Consider the following 27,532-nt stretch of genomic DNA (forward strand, 5'->3'; position numbering starts at 1 on the left):
GACCGGAAAATCCCTCCTGAGGTCCACGGACATTTCCGTTGTCCGCCCCTTGCCCGCTCCAATTCCATGGCAGGGCAGGGCGATAGAATTCAGGCGACAAATGCCAGCCTTGGCAGGATTATTCAAGTGCACCAGAGTTTAATCAGATTATGCCAACACTGAGAAGCTAATCTCAGAGATGGGTTGAGAGGTCACTAGGTAGCAAGAGGATCATTAAGTCATTACAACAGGGGCGGGAGAGCCAGTTTTAACTCCAATCAGTCCTATTTGTCTCGATTAGCGTGGTGTCACATCGTGTGTGTACAATGGGCCAGAGTTATGTGCTGCAAATGTATTTGATTAATGCACCCTGAATGAGGAGGTATTCTGGTAAAATTGCGAACTGTATGAGACCAGGCATGACAACTTCAGATTACTTCATTTTGCTTTATTTTTTTTTGTTGGTTCTCTCTCTTTCTCCCTCTCTCTTTCCCTCCCTCCCCACCAAGAATTACATCTCCGAAAAGTTAGCCTTTAGCCTTGATTACCAAAGGTGTACAAATTTTGAAACCCAGATTAAACAGATGAAGAATCCGAGAGTGGCCCCCTCTCTTGACAATGCCCGTCACCAAATCGGAACAGTGAATGCTGTCCCAGGCGGCACTTGGGACAATTCACAGCATTTGCACAATGTGTCGTCTGTGGCCAGGTAGAAGTGGGTGGACTCCCGTCAGTGGCAGGCAATGTTTGCATATTCTTTTTAGTTTTAAGTAGAGCTGGTGGTTTCGCGAACAGCTGGGCTGACCGACAAGCCTGGCTGAAGACGGTCCAGGGTCCAAGTTCCCATTCACTGGAAACCATGAGGCGTGACTTTAAATGTCCATCTCAAATTGGGCGTCATCTCCTGTCGGGGGGGGGGAAACAAAACAAGAGCGGCTTTCAGTGACCACTTCCTTACTGCAAGGTTGGAGCAACAATCAAGATGACGCTTGCATTCCTGACCCTCCCCTGTGCTTTACCCCTCATCACTAAAGTTTGTTCATTAGTAGGCTTACATTAACACTGCAGTGAAGTTACTGTGAAAATCCCCGAGTCGCCACACTCCGGCGCCTGTTCGGGTACACTGAGGGAGAATTTAGCACGGCCAATGCACCCTAACCAGTACGTCTTTCGGACTGAGAGGGGAAACCGGAGCACCCGGAGGAAACCCACCCAGACACGGGGAGAAAGTGCAGAGTCCGCACAGTCGCCCAAACCAGGAATCGTATCTCCCCACCCCATCGACTCAGGACAGATTCGCCCTGACAAACTTCCATCACCTCATAACATGCTGGGGGAAACAAAGTACAGTAGCCTATTGGATCAGGAACAAGACAGCTCAGCACGATCTGATCCCATGTTTCTCACAAGCATAGATTTTACAGGATGACCATCAGTCTCTGCTGATGACCACTGGATAAAAGCAAATTACTGCGGATGCTGGAATCTGAAACCAAAAGAGAAAATGCTGGAAAATCTCAGCAGGTCTGGCAGCATCTGTAAGGAGAGAAAAGAGCTGATGTTTCGAGTCCAGATGACTCTTTGTTAGAATTTTGACAAAGGGTCGTCTGGACTCAAAACGTCAGCTTTTTTTTCTCTCCTTACAGATGCTGCCAGACGTGCTAAGATTTTCCAGCATTTTCTCTGTTGGTGTCAAACTCTAGCGTGTTCTGGGAGCCAGCTCCACTAGAATTCTGACAAAACTCCTGCAAAGCTTTGGACTGGACACTGTTTCTGATCAGCATCTCCCCCACCAAAGTCATAGAATCCCTACAGTACAGAAAGAGGCCATTTGGCCCATCGAGTCTGCACCGACCACAATCCCACCCAGGCCCGACCCCCATATCCCTACATATTTTACCCACTAATCCTTCTAACCTACGCATCTCAGGACACTAAGGGGCAATTTTAGAATGGCCAATCAACCTAACCGGCACATCTTTGGACTGTGGTAGGAAACTGGAGCACCCGGAGGAAACCCACGCAGACACGAGGAGAATGTGCAAACTCCACACAGACAGTGACCCAAGCCGGGAATCGAACCCAGGTCCCTGGAGCTGTGAAGCAGCAGTGCTAACCACTGTGCTACTGTGCCGCCCAAGTCCTGTTTTCTCAACTCCCGAATGGCCAACGTGCCGGGGGAGGACAAAGGGAATGCTTCAACAACACTCCGAAGCTCTCCTTGAGCTGTAATTGCATTGACACTAACGGCTGGGAGGAGCCTTTTGCTCATCATTCAAAATATTGGTAACTTGTCCATCGAGCTCCATCACACTTTGAATCACAAAGCCTTAATGAAGAGGCAGTGCAGCAGACGGCAAAGGAGGTAGAAGGAAGCGAATCCTGCACTCCCGATTCCACTGCCTCACGAGACATCCCAAAGATCTGCGGGGTCGAGAATTGGTCTGTTGGGCAAAATGAATACCCGGTGCAGGACATCTTCCTTGACCCGAGGGAAAGCTGATGAAGACACAGCTCAAAAGCTTTTAAAATCTGTTTATTAGTGTCACAAGTAGGCTTACATTAACATTGCAAAGAAGTTACACATTCCGGCGCCTGTTCTGTTACACGGACGGAGAATCGAGCATGGCCAATCACAGAATTCCTACAGTGCAGGAGGAGGCCATTCGGCCCATCACGGCTGCGCAAACAATGATCCACCCAGACCCTATCCACGTAACTTCATGCCCTTTTACCCACTGACACTAAGGGGCAATTTGCATTGGCCAATCAACCTAACCCACACATTTTTGGAGTGTGGGAGGAAACCGGAGCACCCGGAGGAAACCCATGCAGACACAGGGAGAGTGTAGAGAGGGCAGCACGGTAGCACAGTGGTTAGCACTGCTGCTTCACAGCTCCAGGGACCTGGGTTCGATTCCTGGCTTGGGTCAATGTCTGTGTGGAGTTTGCACATTCTCCTCGTGTCTGCGTGGGTTTCCTCCCGGTGCTCCGGTTTCCTCCCACAGTCCAAAGATGTGCGGGTTAGGTTGATTGGCCATGCTAAAATTGCCCCTTAGTGTACTGAGATGTGTAGGTTTGAGGGATTAGCGCGTTAATATGTAGGGGTCTGGGTGGGATTGTGGTCGGTGCAGACTCGATGGGCCAAATGGCCTCTTTCTGCACTGTAGGGTTTCTATTCTATGAGTGTGCAGAGCCCGACAGACAGTGACCCAAGCCGGGAATCGAACCCAGGTCCCTGCCGCTGTGAGACAGCAGTGCGAACCACTGTGCCGCCGTGCCATTAAGTTTGGATGAACTAAATCTACATTGATAGTGCTGGTGTTAAGTGGATAACACAAGCTAACTCCCTTACCGTAGGCAATGAGTCCTTCACTGAAACCCTACCAACACACTGGCTCCCACTACTTACCGCCTGCTGCCTTCTCCTCATGGCTGTTCACGTGATTTGTTGCTGGCTTCACCTTCTCTGCTGTGTTCGGACTTGTGACACCCGGGATATTTGGAAGATCACGTGGAGGTGTCCTGGCAACTGGGGAATTGCGGCATTCCATGAGGAATTTGCGGTCATAAATAATGCGGGTGCCTGCAACATAAAAGCAATGCGGTGATCAGAACTAGAGGGAGTGAACGCTCTTCATGAAGGCGGGTGCAGGTGCTACAGACTTGGGTCAACGTTCAGTCAGGCTGTGCTACCGTGAGAAGAGGACACTCGGTGTTTGAAACTATTTTTATCCACAATAAACCAGGGTGCTGCAAGTTGGAACCCAGCAGATGCTGTCATCGATCGGATTGCACAATGATGTCTTTAATCAGCCATGAATCCAGGCCATGAAGTCTGTGTGGCAACACCTTCTACCTTGCTGCCATGACAGACTGAGCACGAGAGAATATTCATCAGTTCACTAAACACCCGGCATTTTCGAGAAAGGACTGATTGCCTTCAACACGTTCTCTCCGAGACTCAGCATTTCAAATGCTACTTTCAATTAGCATCTCAATCCAATCCAAAGATGTGCTGGTTAGGTGGATTGGCCATGCTAAATTGGTTCATAGTGTCAGGGGGATTAGCAGGGTAAATGCATGGGCTTGTGGGGATAGGGCTTGGGTGGGATTGTGGTAGGTGCAGACACGATGGGCTGAATGGTCTACTTCTGCACCGTAGGGATTCTATGATTCTCAAGCTCTTTCTGATCTTGTGGCCAACTCCCTCTCAACATTGCCTATATTTGCTTTCCATTTCCTACTCTCACGTCATCACGGTGGCACAGTTGGTTAGCGCTGCTGCCTCACAGCGCCAGGGACCCAGGTTCCATTCCCGGCTTGGGCCACTGTCTGTGCGGAGTTTGCACGTTCTCCCCGTGTCTGCGTGGGTTTCCTCCGGGTGCTCCAGTTCCCCTCCCACTGTCTGAAAGACGTGCTGGTTAGGTGCAATGGTCATGCTAAATTCTCCCTCAGAGTAGCCGAAACCTCAGTGTACCCATGAATCACAAGGAGTTGGTTTGCAGGTGCAGCAGGTAATTAAGAAGGCAAATGGAATTTTGTCCTTCATTGCTAGAGGGATGGAGTTTAAAAACAGCGAGGTAATGTTGCAGCTGTATAAGGGGCTGGTGAGGCCTCACCTGGAGTACTGTGTACAGTTTTGGTCTCCTTACTTGAGAAAGGATATACTGGCACTGGAGGGGGTGCAGAGGAGATTCACTAGGTTGATTCCAGATTGAGAGGGTTGGCTTATGAGGAGAGATCGAGAAAACTGGGACTATACTCATTGGAATTAGAAGAATGAGGGGAGATCTTGTAGAAACATATAAGATTATGAAGGGAATAGATAAGTAGGAGGTTGTTTCCACTGGCGGGTGAAACTAGAACTAGGGGGCATGGCCTCAAAATAAGGGGGAGCAGATTTAGGACTGAGTTGAGGAGGAACGTCTTCACCCAAAGGGTTGTGAACCTGTGGAACTCCCTGCCCAGTGAAGCAGTTGAGGCTACCTCGTTGAATGTTTTTAAGGCAAGGATAGATAAATTTTTGAACAGTAAAGGAATTAAGGGTTATGGTGAGTGGGCGGGTAAGTGGAGCTGAGTCCACGAAAAGATCAGCCATGATCTTATTGAATGGCGGAGCAGGCTCGATGGGCCAGATGGCCTACTCCTGCTCCTAGTTCTTATGTACAGGTGCCGGAGTGTGGTGATTAGGGGCTTTTCACAGTAACTTCATTGCAGCGTTAATGCAAGCCTACTTGTGATAATAATAAACTTTTAAGTCTTTCAATTTTGGCGAACTTTGTTTGAGTGCCCGACTCCCATGGGAACCTTACCCTGCAGATGGTGACCAGTTTCAGCAGACACACATAAGAGGGAACTATGTCATGGAATCAATAGTCAGACATTTGAAAAGCAGGTCTGGTGAATACAATCCTTCAAACACAAATCAGGCATCCTGTTTGCAATGAAGACACAGGAAAAGTTTTGTTTTGAAGTTTCTCACCAAGCCCAGCATGCATTCTCGCACAGACATCTGCTTCCTTTCCCAGCCATAGTCAGTGTTATCAGCTGAAGATGCAAAGTGTTTTTTTTAATTCATGGGGCGTGCGTGAGTGTTGCTGGCTAAGACCAGCATTTATTGCCCATCCCTAATTGCCCCTTGAGCAGGTGGTGGATGAGCCACTTTCTCGAATGGCTGCAGTCCATGTGGTATAGGTGCACCCACTGTGCTGTTAGGGTTTTGACCCAGCGATGAAAAAGGAACAGGCTTATGGGGAGGAATCTTCTGCTCTCGCTGGTGGCAAACTTGGAGGCAGGAAGGGCCTGTGTGCGACAAGAAGGGCCTGTGTGCGACAAGGTGGTCAGCACTGCTGCCTCACAGCGCCAGGGACCCGGGTTCAATTCCAACCTCAGGTGACTGTGTGCGTGGGGTTCACACATTCTCCTCGTGTCTGCGTGGGTTTCCTCCGGGTGCTCCGGTTCCCTCCCACACTCCAAAGGTGTGCAGGTTAGGTGGACTGGCTATGCTAAATCATCCCTTAGTGTCCCAAGATCTGCAGGTTCGGGGGATTAGCGGGGTAGATATGTGGGGTTATGGGGATAGGGCCTGAGTGGGATTGTTGTCAGTGCTGATTCAACGGGCTGAATGGCCTCCTTCTGCACGGTAGGGATACTATAATTAGGTGGGATATTTTCCAGGTGACCCACCAAATGGAGCCGTGAAGTTGCCAAAGAATGGCCACTGAAGGGTCTCTTCCTGCCATCACTGCTTTGAAACTGTGCAGTCCACATCACCTCCATTGGCAAGGGGAGCCTTGATCAAAGTCTCTGATTGAGAGACTGGGCATTGGGAAAGGGGTAGCGGGGTTTGGTCACACTGAGATGCACCCCCTGCCCTGACTGCTGACCCTCTACAGCCTCACCCAGTGACCCCTCCCCACCTTAGCTGTGACCGGAGTTGCTACATGATCCTGGGGCTCCAGCAAGTGTTGGTGCATTTCCTGCAACAGCCACTACCTGCCCGAGGCGCTGCTGAGCACAAGAACTGCTGGCCGCTGGTTGGCTGACAGCTCTGGGTAGGAAAGACTTCCATCCCCAGAGTCCAGGTTCAGGGAAAGGCCAATTGGTATTCTCAAGACTGCCTAATTGAAAAGAGGCAACACTGATCTCTTGATGCCTCTCCAGTCAGCAGGTGAGACCCCAATGAGATTCTGCCCAGGTCAGGATGGTGTGTGACTTGGAAGGAAAAGTTGCAGGTCAACGTGTTTACATGCCCCTGCTGCCCTTGTCCCTGAGGTAGCAAGTCTGTTGATAGAACTTCAGTGAGTTGGTGCAGTTCACCTAGTGCATTGTGCACACTGCTGCCACTGTACATTGGTAGTGGAGAGAGTGGATGTTGAAGGTGGTGGATGGGGCACCAATATGCGGGTTGCTTTGTCCTGGATGGTGTCGAGCTTCTCGAGTGTTGTTGGAACTGCACTTATCCGGGCAAATGGGGAGTATTGCATCACACACCTGATTTGTGTCTTGTAGATGGTGGACAGGCTTTGGGGAGTCAGGAGGTGAGTTACTCACTGCAGGATTCCTCGCCTCTGACCTGCTCTGGTAGCCGCAGAATTAATGAGGTTGATCCAGTTACCTTTCTGGTCAATAGGGGCCCTGGTGTTTTGATGGTGGGAGATTTGAAGAAGAGGAACTGGTTAGACTCTCTCTGGTTGGAGATGGTCATTGTCTGGTGTGCAATTGGACAATGTCCAATTCTGGTCACCACACTACCAGAAGGATGTGGAGGCTTTGGGGAGAGCACAGAAAAGGTTTACCAGGATGTTGCCTGGTATGGAGGGTATTAGCTATGAGGAGAGATTGAATAAACTGGGATTGTTCTCCCTGGAAAGAAGGAGACTGAGGGGCAACCTGATCGAAGTTTATAAAATTATGAGGGGTATGGATAGGGTGAACAGTTGGAAGCTTTTTCCCAGGGCAGAAATGACAATTACAAGGGGGCACAATTTCAAGATAAGGGGCGAAAGGTTCAGTGGAGATGTGCGGGGGAAGTTTTTTTAAACAGAAGGTGGTGGGGGCCTGGAATGCACTGCCAAGTGAGGTGGTTGAGGCAGACATGTTAGCGACATTTAAGAGTTATCAGGGTAGACACATGAACAGAAGGGGAATCAAGGGATATAAGTGGTTAGTCTCGATAGGACAACATGATCGGCGCAGGCTTGGAAGGCCAAAGGGCCTGTTCCTGTGCTGCACTGTTCTTTGTTCTTGTGCCATTAATGACCCTTGCCACTCAGCGGTCCAAGCTGAAATGTCCAGCTCTTGCTGTCACGCAGACAATTTAATTCTGCAGTTGTTCACAAGCACCAACGTGGTTTCTCTTTCTCACACACCCATCTGCTTCCAAAGTCTCAATCAATGTACAAACACCACACACACGCTCAGTAAAATGTACAAAGCAATATTCTGCCTATTGTAATGTTACATGATCAAGCCTTTTTTTGCAACGAAACAATTTCTGTTATCTGGCATCTGGGAGTCCGCTGATGGGTAATGAATGGTTAACTCAAGCACTGCTGATCTGTCGTGTGATACAGCAAGACTTTAGGCTCAAGGATGGAAGATAAATGTCATAAACAAGAAATATTATGTAAAGCGTGAGGGGAGGTGTTTTCTCCTGTGAGGCATTTTCCTTTGATCACTGTCCCTGGTAATCAGGAAGATGCAAAATGAATATCTGTGCAATACTGTCCAGAACAAAGAAAATTACAGCACAGGAACAGGCCCTTCGGCCCTCCAAGCCTGCACCAACCATGCTGCCCATCTGAACTAAAACCCCCCATCCTTCCAGGGACCATATCCCTCTATTCCCATCCTATTCATGTATTCATCAAGACGCCTCTTAAAAGTCACTATTGTATCCGCTTCCATTACCTCCCCCGGCAGCGAGTTCAAGGCACCCTCTGTGTAAAAAACCTGCCTCGTACGTCTCCTTTAAACCTTGCCCCTCGCACCGTTAACCTGTGCCCCCCCTAGTAATTGACTCTTCCACCCTGGGAAAAAGTTTCTGACTATCCACTCTGTCCATGCCCCTCATAATCTTGGAGACTTCTATCAGGTTGCCTCTCAACCTTTGTCGTTCCAGTGAGAACAAACCAAGTTTCTCCAACCTCTTCTCGTAGCTAATGCCCTCCGTAGCAGGACTGTAGGTTCTTCCACTTTGCCCATTGTTTTCGCTGAGGTATCTCTCCGCGAATCTAAATGCTGGGTATGGGGGTAAACTGTAGGGTGGCAGGTGGAGTGCTTGGCCAGTAGGAGACAGGGGTGACGGGAGGGAATGGAGAACTTTACAACCAATTCGGTCATCAACACAGATGACTGTATGCAATGAACCCAATCCCTTGCCATTCTGTTCTGAGGATTTTGGACCATGTTGGGATATGGGACAGTGACTGACTCACATCAGTGAGGAAAGGTATTTGACTTCGATCAATCCACTTGCAGCCTCTGTGGCCGCTGAGCCGACGAGTTCTGTTCCATAATGCTGATTAAGATCCGGTGGCTGGGAGTCAAGAGCTATTTGAAAACTGGGCACCCGATCAAACCAATGTTGAACCAACAAACAGGAACTCAAGGTTACCCAGAAACATGATCCGCTTGAAGATAATATTCAAAGACATCACTTAACAACACCTGGGAAATGCAGAAATATTTCCCTGAACTACGAGTCTGTCACCCCAAAGTTAATGAGACATACTCCAAAAGAGCTTTCACTGCAAACTGAGCAGCAGCCTCCCTTTTCCATGATGTCCATACTGGGCGGTTGTAGATCCTGGTCACATTTATTCTCCAGGAAGAGTCTGCCCCACTTCACCCATATCAATTTGGGTCAATATGTGGCCAGAATGCAATGAGGTCACTCACAAAGGGAATGCTTACCGTGGGGTATCAACATTTGGAGGATACTGACCTCGAATGGCTGCCTCTGACAAAAGAAAGGCCATACAATGTGATCAAAGAATGCCATGGAGGAATCACAAACCAATAAGTGATTAAGCGTCTGTACAGAGGATGAAATATCCCATCTTTAACATTTTGTCTGTGGTTAAATACCCCAGGCACTCTCCCGTATACTGTGCTCTCTGAAATAGTACAGATAAAGATGTTGCTTTTAATATGTGTTAAACTCAACAAGGTGCACCCAACAGAATGGAGAGGAGGGATGATTTAGGTCCATGTAATGTGATGCGTGTGCATACATGTGCGCATTCGTGTTTCCAATCACTGTGGTTATGGCTGTGTGACATTACTGTTCCAATAAGGTCAACCGTTCCTTAAAAAATTACAGCACAGTGGCTAGCACTGCTGCCTCACAGCGCCAGGGTCCCGGGTTCAATTCTGGCCTTCGGTCACTGTCTGTGTGGAGTCTGCACGTTCTCCCCGTGTCTGCGTGGGTTTCCTCCGGGTGCTCCGGTTTCCTCCCACAGTCCAAAGATGCTGGTTAGGTGGATTGGCCATGCTAAGTTGCCCCTTAGTGACAGGGGGATTAGCAGGGTAAATATGTGGGGTTACGGGGATAGGGCCTGGGTGGGATTGTTGTCGGTGCAGGCTCGATGGGCTGAATGGCCTCATTCTACGCTGCAGGGATTCTATGAAAATACCATGGATTCTGTTGAAATCGCTGCTGAAAATTATTTAGGTCAGGCATCCATCTGTGCAGAGACAAACAAATGTAATGACTGAGATCATGGACTTAGCTGTTCTCATCTCCACCCAGGGTTGGACTGTAACTTGGAGCTGCACAGGATGAAGAGTTAAGTCTTATCATAGGCCCTGTTGAAAATGGTGTTGGGTGCCTTGGGAACCAAAGAGATGCAGGATTACGAAATGACATTTGTCGAGATGCAAAACCAATCTGTGATGAAATGGGTACGGGTGATGGGCGGGTGTGAAACTGCCACAACATCACAACGATCAGCAGTAAACCGACTTGCAGGAACATTTCCATCGCCTTCACTGGTTCTCAGCCAAAAAGCTTGGTTAATAACTGACTTGACTTAAGATGCAGAAGAAGTCTCTCTTTTTGAAAATACAAGCAGCATTTTGCAACGTAAGCAGCGTCTGCTTCTTGAGACACCGGGCAGGACCTTTGCCCTAATATGGGGGCGAGGACAGGAGCAGGCAGGTAGCAGGACCTTTTGGCGGGTATCGAGGATAGAATGGCTCCCTAGTTTAATGTAATTGAAAGGTCAATCACCCGAGGCTGACCGGCATTCGGAGCACCCCGTAGCTGCTTGGAAACAGCCTCCTGACAACAGGGTTTGACTCCATGACCACAGCTGTACCTGCGGGCTGTCCAATGGAGACGCACATTTGGAGTATTGTGAGCAGTTTTGGGCCCCATATCCAAGGAAGGATGTGCTGGCCTTGCGAAGGGACCAGAGAAGGTTCACAACAATGATCCCAGGGATGAAGAGTTTGTTGTATGAGGAACGGTTGAGGATTCTGGGTCTGTACTCGTTGGAGTTTAGAAGGATGAGGGGGGATCTTATTGAAACTTACAGAATACTGCGAGGCCTGGATAGAGTGGACGTGGAGAAGATGTTTCCACTAGTAGGAAAAACTAGAACCAGAAGGCACAACCTCAGGCTAAAGGGACGATCCTTTAAAACAGAGATGAGGAGGAATTTCTTCAACCGGAGAGTGGTGAATCCGTGGAACTCTTTGCCGCAGACGGCTGTGGAGGCCAGGTCATTGAGTGTCTTTAAGATAGAGATAGATAGGTTCTTGATTAATAAGGGGATCAGGGGTTATGGGGAAAAGGCAGGAGAATGGGGATGAGAAAAAAAAATCAGCCAAGACTGAATGGCGGAGCAGACTCGATGGGCCCAGTGGTCTAATTCTGCTCCTATGTCTTATGGTCACACGGTGGTCAGGTAGCTGTGGTCATGTTTATTTCAGCTCTGTTCTAGTTGCTGGGAGTAAGTGTAAAGATGGAGGTGCTCACGCAGCTGAACCGGCAAGTTGCAGCTCCACCTGTGCTCCAGGGCTTTCTACAGACCCCCCCAGCTTTGACAGGCCACGCACCATCCTTCATCAGAGCCCCCTTGGCCACAATTTGACCAATTCAGGTAACAAAAAAAAAATCACTGCTGGGTGACTGCGCCCTAAAAGGGTTCTGTCAAGACCCCCATCTGACCATGACATTGGGGGTCCCAATAAAAAATCCTGCCGAATGTTTCATTGGAGTATACCAAAGTTCACATTTTTTACATGAACCCGCCGTCAAGTGATAGTTGGTCTTGTATAGAATCATAGAATCCCGACAGTACAGGAGACCATTCAGCCCATCAAGTCTGCACCGACCACAATCTCACCCAGGCCCTAATCCCGTAACCCCACATATTTACCCTGCTAATCCCCCTGACACTAGGGTCAATTTAGCATGGCCAATAAACCTAATCCGCACATTTTAGGAGTGTGGGAGGAAACCGGAGCACCCTGAGGAAACCCACACAGACACGGGGAGAATGTGCAAACTCCACACAGACAGTGACCCGAGACCGGAATTGAACCCGGGTCCCTGGCGCTATGAGGCAGCAGCGCTAACCACTGTGCCATCGTGCCGCACTGGCAGTTTGAATGGGAAGATTCTTTGACAAGTGCAGGATGCAAGAGTGGTCGTGAGTTGTTTTTGTTCTTGTCACAAATGCAAAAGCTCTCATTGCTCTGTTGTGAGCTTCCTTGTTTACTCATTCAGTCGGTTCTGCCTCTCAGCCGACTCTGTAACGTGTAGCACAGGGCACAGTGTGAAATATTTCAGTGCCGTTAACCAGAACTGGAAACAGACCGAGACTTCTCCATCTACGGAAAAGTGCAAGGGTCAACCTGAATCTCAATTCTAAGCCTCATTTCCAACACATCTATTCACAAGCAACAGGCCACAGCCATTCTGGGTGAGGTGTGTCAGCAAAGCCAGTGTGTGCCTGAGAAAACAGCCAATTATCACAGAGATCCAAATGGCAACAAGATGGAGCCCGACCAACACCGAGTTGAGGAAGGATGTGAACTCTGTGCGAATTGTCCATCAAACAACCTTGAGGGATAATGTGAACCTTGATACTTAAGCACAATCTTGAGCACCGTGGCATGTGTGTTCTTGTTAAGTGTGTTCCAGGTGGTGGTGTGATGATTCAGCCTCACTGCCAAGATCAATTATTCGGTTTAATCATTTTACCATCTCTCATGACATTGTGATTTTCACAGAGATTGTAAAATGGTGACACAGAATAATTGACCTTGGCAGCGTGGCTGAATCATCACACCACCTCCTGGAAAATACTTAACAAAAACATACATGTCCAGACCGGAATGATTCTGAGCAGTTTTCTCAAGTTGCCCCTCTGAGGGGAACAGTGCCAGCTTCTCCAATACTGAATCCAGGATTTCGCCACAAACTGAGGTCCCTCATCCCTGGAATCATTGGCGTAAATCCTTTCTGCCCTCTCTGTGTCCCTGGTGCATCAACATCCTTCCTCAAGTGTGGTTCCCAGAATTGGGCACCAACTTCTAGCTGATCCATCTCTTCACACTTCTCTACACTGAATGTCATCGCCAAGTGTCCATCCATTCCACTTGCCTATGTCCTCCTGAAACGTCTCATTATCCTCCTCACAGCTCATCATAATTCTCAGCTTTGTGGCATCTGCAAATTCTGAAAATGTGCCACACCTGGCCCAAGTTTAGATGGTTCACACGGTGAACAAGAAAAGCAGTTATCCGAATACTGAACCCTCAGAAACCCTACCCAATATCTTCCTTCAGTCCAAGTGACAACCGCTCATTTTTACTCTCGTTTCCTGTCACTTGGCCAACGTTGCATCATGCTGCCATTGTCGCTTTTACTCCAAGGGTTTCAACTTTACTGACAAGCCTGGTATATACCATTTTACAGATTATCTTTCAGAAGACCATGCACACCACAAACAAATAAACAACAGGTTACTTTATCTTGCTCGTCAACCCTCTCTGTCACCTCAACAAACAACTCAATCAAACTGCACTGAATCATAGAATCCTACAGTGCAGAAGGAGGCCATTCGACCCATCAAGTCTGCACCGACCGCAATCCCACCCAGGCCCTATCCCCATAACTTCATGCACTTACCCCAGCTAGTCCCCCTGACACTAAGGGGCAATTTATCATGGCCAATCCACCTAACCCGCACATTTTTGGTTGGACTGTGGGAGGAAACCGGAGCACCCGGAGGAAAACCACACAGACACGGGGAGAATGTGCAAACTCCACACAGACAGTGGCCCGAGGCTGGAACTGAACCCGAGTCCCTGGCGCTGTGAGGCAGTAGTGCTAACCACCACTGTGCCGCCTTAGTAAAACTGGATAAAGTTTTCCTGAATTCATCCAAATTTATGCTGGTGACTGGTCAGCTTTGTCTGAATTACCTTTTTTTAAAAAAACCTTTCAAACGATGCAGGGGCTGGATTGCGGAGAAGTAGAGAGGATGTTTCCGTTTATGGGCGAGTCCAAAAGGTCATCATTGCAAAGTTGTGATTAAACAAAATCCATGGGGAATTCAGGAGGAATTTATTTACCCAGAGAGCGTGAGAAGGTGGCACTCACTGTCTCAGGGAGTAGCTGAGGTAAATAGCGTAGATACATTTAATGAGAAGCTACATTATGCCTGAAGGAGAAAGGTTATGTTGATAGGGTGAGATGAAATAGGCATTCTTTCTAGTTGTATCACAGCTTGGTATGGCTCCTGCTCTGACCAAGACCGCAAGGAACTACAAAAGGTCGTGAACGAAGCCCAGTCCATCACACAAACCAGCCTCCCATCCATTGACTCTGTCTACACTTCCCGCTGCCTCGGCAAAGCAGCCAGCATAATCAAGGACCCCACGCACCCCGGACATTCTCTCTTCCACCTTCTTCTATCAGGAAAAAGATACAAAAGTCTGAGGACACGCACCAACCGACTCAAGAACAGCTTCTTCCCTGCTGCCATCAGATTTTTGAATGAACTTGCCTTGCATTAAGTTGATCTTTCTCTACACCCTAGCTATGACTGTGACACTGTATTCTGCACTCTCTCCTTTCCTTCTCTATGAACGCTATGTTCTGTTTGTATAGCGCGCAAGAAACAATATTTTTCACTGTATGCCAACACGTGACAATAATAAATCAAATCATCAAGCATCATGGTGGAGCGGAATCACTAGCATGGAGCAGAAGAACCGAATGGCCTGGTACTTTGCTGCAGACTTCATGTAAGTTCACATTGGATACACATGACAATACTTCAAAACAATTGAACTGGCTTTGGGAGATCCTGAGGTGGTGTAAGGTGTGACATAAGTGTACATCTTTCTATATCCAACACTCTGCCTCTTCATCAGAGCCACTGCATCTCTCCGACAGCAAGGAACGGCGTGCTCTCATCTGAGCAATAGTTGGCAAACGAAACAAAGACTTGAATAATGTGTCAGATTTCCTTTTCTCTTGACTCCCGTCTGTGAGTCTCCTGTTCAGCCCTTGCTCAGGGTTTTTTGGGAGACCCTAGACCCATCCTCAAGTCACCCCTGCTTAAAAATGGTCTGGATATGGCCCAAAATCCAATCATCTCCAATTGAGAGAAATGGGAATCAGAAAGAATGAACAGCCTGAACTCTGCCTTCCTTTAGGTCTTATCACCATGGAATGGTTGGACTTACCTCGTTGTGGACCAAATAACATTGAGGACGAAGGAAGGTTCTATTTGGCATCATATACAACACAGGGTTGATCGTCGTACAGCCTCTTGCGCTTAGGTTTTTGGGGTCGGACACAGAGAAGACATGTCCCCTTTTCTTCGTGCTCTGCCACTTTTCGTTTGGCTCTCGAAAAGTGAGCCACTTCCGAGTCACAAGCTTGTGGAAGACCCACTCCAGGTACTTGAGCACACGTTCTGGGTGAACTCTCCCGTGCTGCACTATTGGAGATGCTGTCTTTTCGATGAGATATTAGTCTGAAGCCCAGCCAGCCCAAGACGAAAGATTGAGCTGTCTCAAAGAAGGTTTGATGTTGATTTGATTTATTGTCACATGTATTAATACAGTGAAAAGTATTGTTTCTTGCGCACTATACAGACAAAGCATACCGTTCATAGAGAAGGAAACGAGAGAGTGCAGAATGTCGTATTAGTCATAGCTAGGGTGTGGAGAAAGATCAACTTAATGCGAGGTAAGTCCATTCAAAAGTCTGACGGCAGCAGGGAAGAAGCTGTTCTTGAGTCGGCTGGTACGTGATCTCAGACTTTTGTATCTTTCTCCCAGTGGAAGAAGAGTACCTTTTCTCACAATATTCATCCTTCAACCAATGAAGATTCTCTGGTCATTATCACGTTGGTCTTTGTTGTGTCACGTTTCCTCTATTTTAACAGTGACCACACTGAAAACTGCTTCACCGGTAGGTTAGGGAGTGCTTTGGAACGAGCTGCGGTCAGGAAAGGCACTGTATGAAAGCATGTTTTCTGGACTGACAGGTGAAGACAAGTCATGCTGGCAAGATATTGGAGAGCTGGCTGGCGAGATAACTGCACGAAGCAGTGTCTACACGACACACAGGTGTGAAAAATGCATTGCAGAGAGTTCACCTAACACGGCCTGTGATACCTCCATTCAAACAAGATAGTGCAGAGGTTCTCCTGTATGAACTACGTAAATACCATATATACCACAAAGGCAGATGAACAATCTGTAGTTGGATATTAACAGGAACAAATGTGAGGAAGCAATCTCTAAACTGTACACTGGCGTACCGGGAAGAAGAGGGATGCACACAATTGCTGACCACTGGTCTACAGTCTATAACTACAGCAACTTTATAAGGCTGTTGTTCACATGTTGGAGCATTACTCAATGGTCAAAGACTGCCTTATTGAGCAATGCCTTGCTGAATGGCCAGATCTGTGCCCTCAATCATATCACTGCACCCATGTATGTGCCTAATGCGGACAGCGTACTTTTCCACAGGGAGACAAAAGCTATTTTTAGCACTGTAGAGTACCCCCGCTGTTTTCTTTTGACCAAGTGTATTTTCCCAGGGAAATGACAACACCACATTACCGTGCTCGTTATCCTGACAACAACTGCTGCGTCAGACTCCTGAAACTCCCTCCCTAACAGCATTGTAGGTGTACCTGCACCACACGGACTGCAGCGGTTGAAGAAGGCAGCTCACCACCACCTTCTCAAGGGGAATTAGAGATGGGTGATAAATGCTGGCCTAGCCAACAACGCCCACAGCCCATGAATATGAAAAAGCTCGGCAGAGGCCATTATTGGTCAAATACGTGGTGGAAGTGCAGTCACATTGGCTTCCCTCAAGGGAAACATTCAGCCTGTGGGGTGGCACGGTGGCAGGCACTGCTGCCTCACAGCGCCAGGGACTCAGGTTCAATTCAGCCTCGGGTCACTGTCTGTGTGGAGTTTGCATGTTCTCCCCGTGTCTGTGTGGGTTTCCTCCGGGTGCTCCGCTTTCCTCCCACAGTCCAAAGATGTGCAGGTCAGGTGGATTGGTCATGATAAATTGACCCGAGTGTCAGGGGATTAGCAGGGTAAATATGTGGGGCTACGGGAATAGGGCTTGCGGTCGGTGCAGATTCGAAGGGCCAAATGGCCTCCTTCTGCACTGTCGGGATTCTATGATTCTAAGCTGTTGAGAGCTTTTCAAAAACTCGGCCAGCCATCATGCTCAGTTTAGAAGATGTGTGAGCTCTCAAACTGCTGCATTTGTTGAGTTCAATTGCCATGGCGGGACTCACCCCATGTTAGTCCCAATGTCACAGCCACAGCACCATATGGAGACTGAAGCAGTCTCCCCAACTGAACAACTTTACTGTATTCTGTTCCAGGATGGTCACAATCCCATCACCGACACAGACTGGGGCTATACTTATTGGAATTCAGAAGAATGAGGGGAGATATTATAGAAACATATAAGATTATGAAGGGAATAGATAAGATAGAAACAGGGAAGTTGTTTCCACTGGTGGGTGAAACTAGAACTGGAGGGCATGGCCTCAAAATAAGAGGAAGCAGATTTAGGACTGAGTTGAGGAGGAACTTCTTCGCCCAAAGGATTGTGAATCTGTGGAATTCCCTGCCCAGTGAACCAGTTGAGGCTACCTCATTGAATGTTTTTAAGGCAAGGATAGATAAGTTTTTGAACAGTAAAGGAATTAAGGGTTATGGTGAGCGGGCGGGTAAGTGGAGCTGAGTCCATGGAAAGATCAGCCATGATCTTAGTGAATGGCGGAGCAGGCCCGAGGGGCCAGATGGCCTACTCCTACTCCTAGTTCTTATGTTCTTATCTCCAAGAACGTACGGAGTCTCCGATGTGCCACAAGTGACAGTACTGTAACCTGCAAACAAGCTGCATCATCAGCTCCGCTGGGAACCCTGCTCCCAGCCAGCTAATTACATAACAGCCTTTCAAGTGTGTTGATGAAGGTAGGGCGGCTGATGTCATATACATGGATTTTAGTAAGGCGTTTGATAAGGTCCCCCATGGTCGGCTTATGATGAAAGTAAGGAGGTGTGGGATAGAGGGAAAGTTGGCCGATTGGATAGGTAACTGGCTATCTGATCGAAGACAGAGGGTGGTGGTGGATGGAAAATTTTCGGACTGGAGGCAGGTTGCTAGCGGAGTGCCGCAGGGATCGGTGCTTGGTCCTCTGCTCTTTGTGATTTTTATTAATGACTTAGAGGAGGGGGCTGAAGGGTGGATCAGTAAATTTGCTGATGACACCAAGATTGGTGGAGTAGTGGATGAGGTGGAGGGCTGTTGTAGGCTGCAAAGAGACATAGATAGGATGCAAAGCTGGGCTGAAAAATGGCAAATGGAGTTTAACCCTGATAAATGTGAGGTGATTCATTTTGGTAGGACAAATTTAAATGTGGATTACAGGGTCAAAGGTAGGGTTCTGAAGACTGTGGAGGAACAGAGAGATCTTGGGGTCCATATCCACAGATCTCTAAAGGTTGCCACTCAAGTGGATAGAGCTGTGAAGAAGGCATATAGTGTGTTAGCTTTTATTAACAGGGGGTTGGAGTTTAAGAGCCGTGGGGTTATGCTGCAACTGTACAGGACCTTGGTGAGACCGCATTTGGAATATTGCGTGCAGTTCTGGTCACCTCACTATAAGAAGGATGTGGAAGCGCTGGAAAGAGTGCAGAGGAGATTTACCAGGATGCTGCCTGGTTTGGAGTGTCGGTCTTATGAGGAAAGGTTGAGGGAGCTGGGGCTGTTCTCTCTGGAGCGGAGGAGATTGAGGGGAGACTTAATAGAGGTTTATAAAATGATGAAGGGGATAGATCGAGTGAACGTTCAAAGACTATTTCCTCGGGTGGATGGAGCTATTACAAGGGGGCATAACTATAGGGTTCATGGTGGGAGATATAGGAAGGATATCAGAGGTAGGTTCTTCACGCAGAGAGTGGTTGGGGTGTGGAATGGACTGCCTGCAGTGATAGTGGAGTCAGACACTTTAGGAACATTTAAGCGGTTATTGGATAGGCACATGGAGCACACCAGGATGGTAGGGAGTGGGATAGCTTGATCTTGGTTTCAGATGAAGGTCGGCACAACATCGTGGGCCGAAGGGCCTGTTCTGTGCTGTAATGTTCTATGTTCTATGTTCTAAGTGTTTGCAAATATTAGCCAATAAATACATGGAGGTTCAGAAGGAAGCCGCTTGGCACAGGATGCCACTGCTGGCCTCTTCAAAGAGCAATTCAGTTCACTGCACTCTAAAAATTCATTCCTGGGACATGGGCGTCACCGGCTGGTCCAGCATTTATTGCCCATCCCTAGTTGCCCTTGGAAGGCAGTTGAGAGTCAACCACGTTGCTGTGGCTCTGGAGTCACATGTAGGCCAGACTTGGCAAGGGCGGCAGATTTCCTTCCCCAAAGGACATTAGTGAACCAGATCGGTTTTCCCGACAATCAACAATGGTTTCATGGTCATCAGTAGATTCTTAATTCCAGATAGTTTTTGTTGAATTCAAATTCCACCATCTGCCATGACAGGATTCGAACCTGGTCCCCAGAACATTAGCTGAGTTTCTGGATTAATAGTCTCGCAATAATACCACTAGGTCATCGCCTCCCCTCACAGCGCAAAGACCATTCCATCGATTCACAGAAACCCCACAGTGCAGAAGGAGGCCATTCGGCCCATCGAGTCTGCACCAACAACAATGCCACTTAGATCCTAACCCCGTAACCCCACACATTTACCCCGCTAATCCCTCTGATGTACACACCGCCTGACACTAAGGGGCAATTTAGCATGGCCAATCAACTTAACCCACACATCTTTGGAGTGTGGGAGGAAACCGGAGCGCCCGGAGGAAACCCACACAGACACAGGGAGAACGTGAAAACTCCACACAGACAGTGACCCAAGCCAGGAATCGAACCCAGGTCTCTGGTGAGGCAGCAGTGCTGACCACTGTGCCACCCAAAGAGCCCTGCAAAACCTTTCTTGAAGTATTTCTCCAATTCTCTCTTGAAAGTTCCTGCTTAATCTGTTCCGCCACCCTTTCAGGTACTCTGCACGCATTGCAGATAGTAATAATTCTCTGTGTTTCCACATCTCACCTCCCCCGGGTTAAATAATGCAAGTCAAACCTCGATCAGTGTGGTGATTTTGAAAGCTGCTCCCAGCCACAGGATGTGGTGCAATACATTTCCCTGCAGCGTGACGGAGGGATATTACTTTCAGCTTCTTGTGACACAGATCGGAAGATGTTCTCTCTGTGTCTGGAGGTGCCTAGCCACAAACACACACACACACACTTACAAGACACATTGCCAAACTCCCTTCCAAGTTGCACAAAGTGCCAATCTTATCCTCGACAAACAGCAGGCCAAGGACAGGGGGAAGCTAAAGATGAGAGGAGCGAGAGCATCAGCGGCAAAGTACTTCATTCAACCTCAAATATGGACCTCACCTTATTCAACGTTTCAGAGATCTTTAACTCATCTTTGAAGATTCCTTGCTTATGGAATGCGTTAGTATCTAATACCAACAATGACCCGCATCTTTGTCCACTTGTTTGAAATATGCAGGCAGCAGTTACCAGGCTTGAAAATGTTCAGTTGCTGTAGTTATTCCACAAGACAGTGTCTGCCATGATCGAGTGGCAGCATTCTTGTCTCCCAGTCAAAACATTGTGGACTACAGGGAATGGGTTGGCACTCTCGTGCCATTGTTAAGGGAGTGCTACACTGTCAGCGGTGCTGTCTTTCGGATCAGACATGGAACCTAGGTTCTGCCTGCCCCATTCAGATGTGCGTAAAAGATCCCAAGGCCACTATTTCTCCTCAGTTACCTGGTCGATATGAAATCACCAAGAGAGGTTCACCGGTTGGCTCATATCAGACTTGTCTTTGTGGAAACTTACTGTGTACAAATTGGCTGCTGTCTTTCTGACATTACAACACAAAGACCCACTTCAGAAAGTACTGCATTGGCTTGTGGAGCGAGTGCTGCAATAAAGCGACAGGATGTTCTCATACGCCTGCAGAAACATCACCGACCATAGAATCTACGGTGCAGGAGGAGGCCATTTGGCCCATCGAGGCTGCACTGACAACAATCCCACCTGGGTACTGTCCCATCCCCGTAACCCCACATATTTACCCTCCTAATCCCCCTGACAGATTTACCCTCCTAATCCCCCTGACACGAAGGGGTAATTTATCATGGCCAACCAACCTAACCCGCACATATTTGGACTGTGAGACGAAACCGGAGGACCCGGAGGAGACCCAGGCAGACACAGGGAGAATAGGTGGGTACAAGATCATTCTGCACTGAAAACCCTGAAACTCATTTCAAACTGCCTGCTTCATTCAAGGTCTGAAGCCAACATATTCCCGCTCGGACTCTTTGGTTTATGCCAAGGTAACCAAAGCATGGGGGGGGGGGCGGTGTGTGTGTGTGGATACAACGGGCATCGGCTGTTCCTGGCTCAGCGGGGATTGTTTAACAAGTTAGCCAGCATTCCACTGCTGGTCGGGAGTGGAATTAGTCAGATCAGCTCAAGGCTTGGCTGACTAATATCTAGAAAAATTGCAGCTTGCGCAGGGACCAGCACCACCTTCTTCATTGCACAGATGGGAGAGAGGGAATGCTTCAATTTCCCAACTTAGGAGCCACAGTGGTTAAGATTGCAATTGAGTGGGTCCAAAGGTTCATCACAAAAGGATGATCACTTACAGGGAGTCCAGAGAGAGAGAGAAGCAAGGCTGAAAAGGAAACATAATGTGGGTATACAGCAACTTTGACAGGCTTAACAATCACCTCAAACACGGACAGAATGAAGTGTATGTCACAGGAACAGGCACTGCTCTGGCAGCAGCTGTTTACAGACATGGTAAAAATGACAGCATTCATCACTGCTTAACCACCTCCCCCTGCACAGATCCCAATCAGAACCATTACTGCAGAACTCTAACAATTAATTATTTAAATCTACACATTGGCCGGCACAGTGGTTAGCACTGCTGCCTCACAGCGCCAGGGGCCCGGGTTCGATTCCCGGCTTGGGTCACTGTCTGTGTGGAGTTTGCACATTCTCCCCGTGTCTGCGTGGGTTTCCTCCGGGTGCTCCGGTTTCCTCCCACAGCCCGAAAGACGTGTCGGTTAGGGTGCATTGGCCGTGCTAAATTCTCCCTCAGTGTAACCCGAACAGGCGCCGGAGTGTGGCGACTAGGGGATTTTCACAGTAACTTCATTGCAGGGTTAATGTAAGCCTTACTTGTGACACCAATAAATAAACTTAATCTTAAACAAAAACAACTCAATGGGGTTTTAAATGATAGTCAAATCTGTGACTGTTGTCTGAAATGCCAAAACAACTTGAATCAAATTGTTATAATAACATATTGGCCAACTGATAGGAAGGATGAAGGGGGGCGGCATGCTGGCACAGTGGTTAGCGCTGCTGCCTCACAGCACCAGGGGCCTGGGTTCGATTCCCGGCTTGGGTCACTGTCTGTGTGGAGTTTGCACATTCTCCCCGTGTCTGCGTGGGTTTCCTCCGGGTGCTCCGGTTTCCTCCCACAGTCTGAAAGACATGCTGATTAGATGCATTGACCCGATCAGGTGCTGGAATGTGGCGACTCGGGGAATTTCACAGTAACTTCGTTGCAGTGTTAATGTAAGCCTGACTTGTGACCAATAAATAAACTTTAACTTTAAGATTTCCCAGTAATCAACCTCATTAAAACTGCATAGATCTGCAGAGGTTGGAACTTATTATCACATCTGAACGCAGAGAAACCTGAGAACAGTGCAAGATTGGGGAAATCGAAATCTTTCTGCAAGTATGCAGAAAATGAGTTATTTTGAGGTTACAATCTAATTTCCGATTTTTAAACAATTGTGAAGTGGTTCTTGTGTTATCATGTGATTCTCACAATCACTTTCCTGCCTTGGGATCAACTCCCCTTGGCTGTTAAGTTGTTTTTTTTCAGTACAGTTATCAAGGGTTTCAGTGTGACAGGATTTGGGGCATGATTTAAAAATGGGAACACATTTTGTGAGTGTCCTGCTTTGAAAACTCAATTACTTTTGGCAATTTCACCCACCCAACAAAGCAAATTAGCTCTGGTTCAGGGAACCGACATCCCGAGACACCATTCACATTTGCACCAATAATACTTCTGATTACATCATGTTCTCAGTGGCAGCAAAGTCAAGAAACTGCCACCTGCGACAGGGAAGGGGAGGGAGGGGATGGAAAATCAGGGAGGGGAGGCCAATCAGTGGTGGCAAAGAGTGGGCACAGGGATCAGTGAGGGAGGGGGGGAGGGAGGGGGGGATCAGTGAGGGAGGGGGGGAGGGAGGGGGATCAGTGAGGGAGGGAGGGAGGGGGGGGATCAGTGAGGGAGGGAGGGAGGGGGGGATCAGTGAGGGAGGGAGGGGGGGATCAGTGAGGGAGGGAGGGGGGGGATCAGTGAGGGAGGGAGGGGGGGGATCAGTGAGGGAGGGAGGGGGGGGATCAGTGAGGGAGGGAGAGGGGGGATCAGTGAGGGAGGGAGGGAGGGAGGGGGGATCAGTGAGGGAGGGAGGGAGGGGGGATCAGTGAGGGAGGGAGGGGGGATCAGTGAGGGAGGGAGGGGGGATCAGTGAGGGAGGGAGGGGGGATCAGTGAGGAGGGAGGGGGGATCAGTGAGGGAGGGAGGGAGGGAGGGAGGGAGGGGGGATCAGTGAGGGAGGGAGGGGGCGATCAGTGAGGGAGGGAGGGGGCGATCAGAGAGGGAGGGAGGGGGGCGATCAGAGAGGAGGGAGGGGGGCGATCAGTGAGGGAGGGAGGGGGGCGATCAGTGAGGGAGGGAGGGGGGCGATCAGTGAGGGAGGGAGGGAGGGGGAGGATCAGTAGGGAGGGAGGGAGGGGGGGATCAGTGAGGGAGGGAGGGGGGGATCAGTGAGGGAGGGAGGGGGGGATCAGTGAGGGAGGGAGGGGGGATCAGTGAGGGAGGGAGGGGGGGATCAGTGAGGGGAGGGGGGGATCAGTGAGGGAGATAGAGGGGATCAGCAAGGGGGGGAGGGGGGATCAGCAAAGGGGGGGGGGAGGGGGGATCAGCAAGGGAGGGGGATCAGCAAGGGGGGAGGGGGGATCAGCAAGGGAGGGGAGGGGGGATCAGCAAGGGGGGGAGGGGGGATCAGCGAGGGGTGGATCAGCGAGGGGGGGAGGGGGGATCAGCGAGGGGGGGAGGGGGGATCAGCGAGGGGGGGAGGGGGGATCAGCGAGGGGGGAGGGGGGATCAGCGAGGGGGGGAGGGGGGATCAGCGAGGGGGGAGGGGGATCAGCGAGGGGGAGGGGGGATCAGCGAGGGGGAGGGGGGATCAGCGAGGGGGGAGGGGGATCAGCGAGGGGGGGAGGGGGATCAGCGAGGGGGGGAGGGGGGATCAGCGAGGGGGGAGGGGGGATCAGCGAGGGGGGAGGGGGATCAGCGAGGGGGGGAGGGGGGATCAGCGAGGGGGGAGGGGGGATCAGCGAGGGGGGGAGGGGGGATCAGCGAGGGGGGAGGGGGGATCAGCGAGGGGAGGGGGGATCAGTGAGGGGGATCAGTGAGGGGGGGATCAGTGAGGGGGAGGGGGGGGATCAGTGAGGGGGGAGGGGGGGGATCAGTGAGGGGGGAGGGGGGGATCAGTGAGGGGGGAGGGGGGGATCAGTGAGGGGGGAGGGGGGATCAGTGAGGGGGGAGGGGGGGGATCAGTGAGGGGGGAGGGGGGATCAGTGAGGGGGGAGGGGGGATCAGTGAGGGGGGAGGGGGGATCAGTGAGGGGGGGAGGGGGGGATCAGTGAGGGGGAGGGGGGGATCAGTGAGGGGGGGAGGGAGGGATCAGTGAGGGGGGGAGGGGGGGATCAGTGAGGGGGGAGGGGGGATCAGTGAGGGGGGGAGGGGGGATCAGTGAGGGGGGAGGGGGGGATCAGTGAGGGGGGGGGGGGGATCAGTGAGGGGGGAGGGGGGGATCAGTGAGGGGGGAGTGGGGGATCAGTGAGGGGGGGAGGGGGGGATCAGTGAGGGGGGAGGGGAGTATCAGTGAGGGGGGAGGGGGGGATCAGTGAGGGGGAGGGGGGGATCAGTGAGGGGAGGGGGGGATCAGTGAGGGGGAGGGGGGGATCAGTGAGGGGGGGAGGGGGGGATCAGTGAGGGGGGAGGGGGAGGGGGGGATCAGTGAGGGGGGAGGGGGGGATCAGTGAGGGGGGGAGGGGGATCAGTGAGGGGGGAGGGGGATCAGTGAGGGGGGAGGGGGGATCAGTGAGGGGGGGAGGGGGGATCAGTGAGGGGGGGAGGGGGGATCAGTGAGGGGGGAGGGGGATCAGTGAGGGGGGGAGGGGGATCAGGGGAGGGGGGGAGGGGGATCAGTGAGGGGGGGAGGGGGGGATCAGTGAGGGGGGGATCAGTGAGGGGGGGGATGGGGGGGATCAGTGAGGGGGGGGGAGGGGGGGATCAGTGAGGGGGGGGATCAGTGAGGGGGGGGAGGGGGGATCAGTGAGGGGGGGGATCAGTGAAGGGGGGGAGGGGGATCAGTGAGGGGGGGGAGGGGGGGATCAGTGAGGGGGGGGGGAGGGGGGATCAGTGAGGGGGGGAGGGGGGGATCAGTGAGGGGGGATCAGTGAGGGGGGGAGGGGGGGATCAGTGAGGGGGGAGGGGGGGATCAGTGAGGGGGGAGGGGGGATCAGTGAGGGGGGATCAGTGAGGGGGGAGGGGGATCAGTGAGGGGGGGATCAGTGAGAGGGGAGGGGGGATCAGTGAGGGGGGAGGGGGGATCAGTGAGGGGGGAGGGATCAGTGAGGGGGGGGGGAGGGGGTGAGGGGGGGGAGGGGGTGACGGACCCCCCCTCCCCCCGGGCCTTACCTCCTGGGGTGGTGCTGAACAGGGTGCCCCGGGGTGGTGCTGTAATCCTGCGGGAGCTGCGCCGAGTCGCTGGACGGTCACCCCCTGCGGCTGGGAATGGCGCGGCTCTCGGTTTTCTGAGCCGAGCCCGACATGGCGGCGGCGAGCGGGGCCCGGGGTCTGTGTCTCACTCACACACACTCTCACACACACCCTCACACTCACTCACACACACACAGGCCCCAGCCGCCCGCCAACAACAACAACATCCGCTCAGCCTCGCGTCATCATCGGAAACCGTCCGGAAACAGCCGAGCGCACCATTGCGTCATCTTCGACAGCCTTTTCCCCTCCCCCCTCCGACCCAGCTTCGGCCAGCCGCCGGAAATAGCCGAAGAGCTCCGACTGAGCCGCTCCGAACCGATTCCACCCTCCCCCTCAACGTCATCTTCGGCCATCTTTCCCCCTCCTCCCCGAGTGAGCTTCGGCAACCCGCCGGAAATAGCCGACGATCTCCGGCTGCGCCGCTCCGTCCTATCCACACCCCCTCCCTCCCCCGCTGCGTCATCGTCGGCAACGTGCCGGCACAGACCAGAACGTCATCGCGTCACCATCCCATCTCCTCCCCCCCCCCACTCCCATCGAATCATCTTCGGATCCCCTCCGGAAACAACCGAGCGCTTGGACACTCCGCCCATTGCGACAGCTTCGACAAGCGCCTCTCCACCCCACCCGAGCACTCCCGACTCATCTTCGGCCACCGGTCGGAATGAGCCGAGGGCGCTTGCGCTCCGACCGAGCATTGGGTCATCTTCGGAGGCTGCGTCACCGGCCTTCGGGCGCTCCACGGAACGAAGCCGACTTCGGAAATCCTCCGGAAAGAGCCGAGCGCCTGCCCTTGCTGTCAGCATGAGGGGGGATTCAGCAGCAACTCTCTTCCCCATTTTAATTTGCCCCAAGTGCCATTCTGCCTTTTCCCCTCAGACTGAACTCACATTTATTCTGCTCTTAACACCAACCTGGAGCTAGATAAAAGCAAAATGCTGGAAATCTGGAATGAAAACAGGACATTCTGGATAAACTCGCCTGTTCTTACTTCTATCCAACCATTTCTTCCCACTTTCCCTATTTATTCCCTGATATCTTCATCTCCCCCAGCCCTGACCTTCCCATTTGTTCCACCTGAACCGTCCGCCTTTCCCAGCACATTATGGAATCCCAATCGTGCAGGAGGCCATTCAGCCCATCGAGTCTGCACTGACTCCAGGAGCATCCCACCCAGGCCCTACCCCCATAACCCCACGGATTTACCTCGCTCATCCCACCTAATTATAGAATTCCTACAGTGCAGGAGGCCATTCAGCCCATTGAATCTGCACCAACTCTCCGCTGATCCCCCAACGTACAGATCTTGGGGCAGTATGGAGCAATTTAGCATGGCCAATCTACGTAACCTGCACATCTTTGGAGTATGAGGAAACTAGAACACCTCGTTTTTAACTGATGCTCTGCTCATTACTCCCCATCTTTGTCATCTTGTGTCTAAACTAATTAACGAACAACAGTTCAAGAACACAATGTTCAGATTGACACTGCCCACTGCTTAATGGATTATTTTTAAAAGTTTTTTCTGCTTTCTTGAACTAAAGTTGT

The 27,532-nt window shown here is 50.8% G+C and overlaps 1 pseudogene across 1 annotated transcript; it reads right to left on the reverse strand.

Annotated features, from left to right (window-relative positions):
- Positions 1 to 406: 406 nt before the first annotated feature.
- Positions 407 to 26,181, reverse strand: LOC144510177 (eukaryotic translation initiation factor 4E-binding protein 1-like; annotated as a pseudogene). Its single transcript, XR_013500583.1, has 3 exons — positions 25,901 to 26,181; positions 3,392 to 3,565; positions 407 to 883 (listed from the first exon to the last, which is right to left on the reverse strand). The product of XR_013500583.1 is annotated as a eukaryotic translation initiation factor 4E-binding protein 1-like (transcript).
- Positions 26,182 to 27,532: the final 1,351 nt, after the last annotated feature.

This window comes from Mustelus asterias, chromosome 22 (assembly GCF_964213995.1).
Source record: "Mustelus asterias chromosome 22, sMusAst1.hap1.1, whole genome shotgun sequence".
NCBI classification, from domain to species: Eukaryota; Metazoa; Chordata; class Chondrichthyes; order Carcharhiniformes; family Triakidae; genus Mustelus; species Mustelus asterias.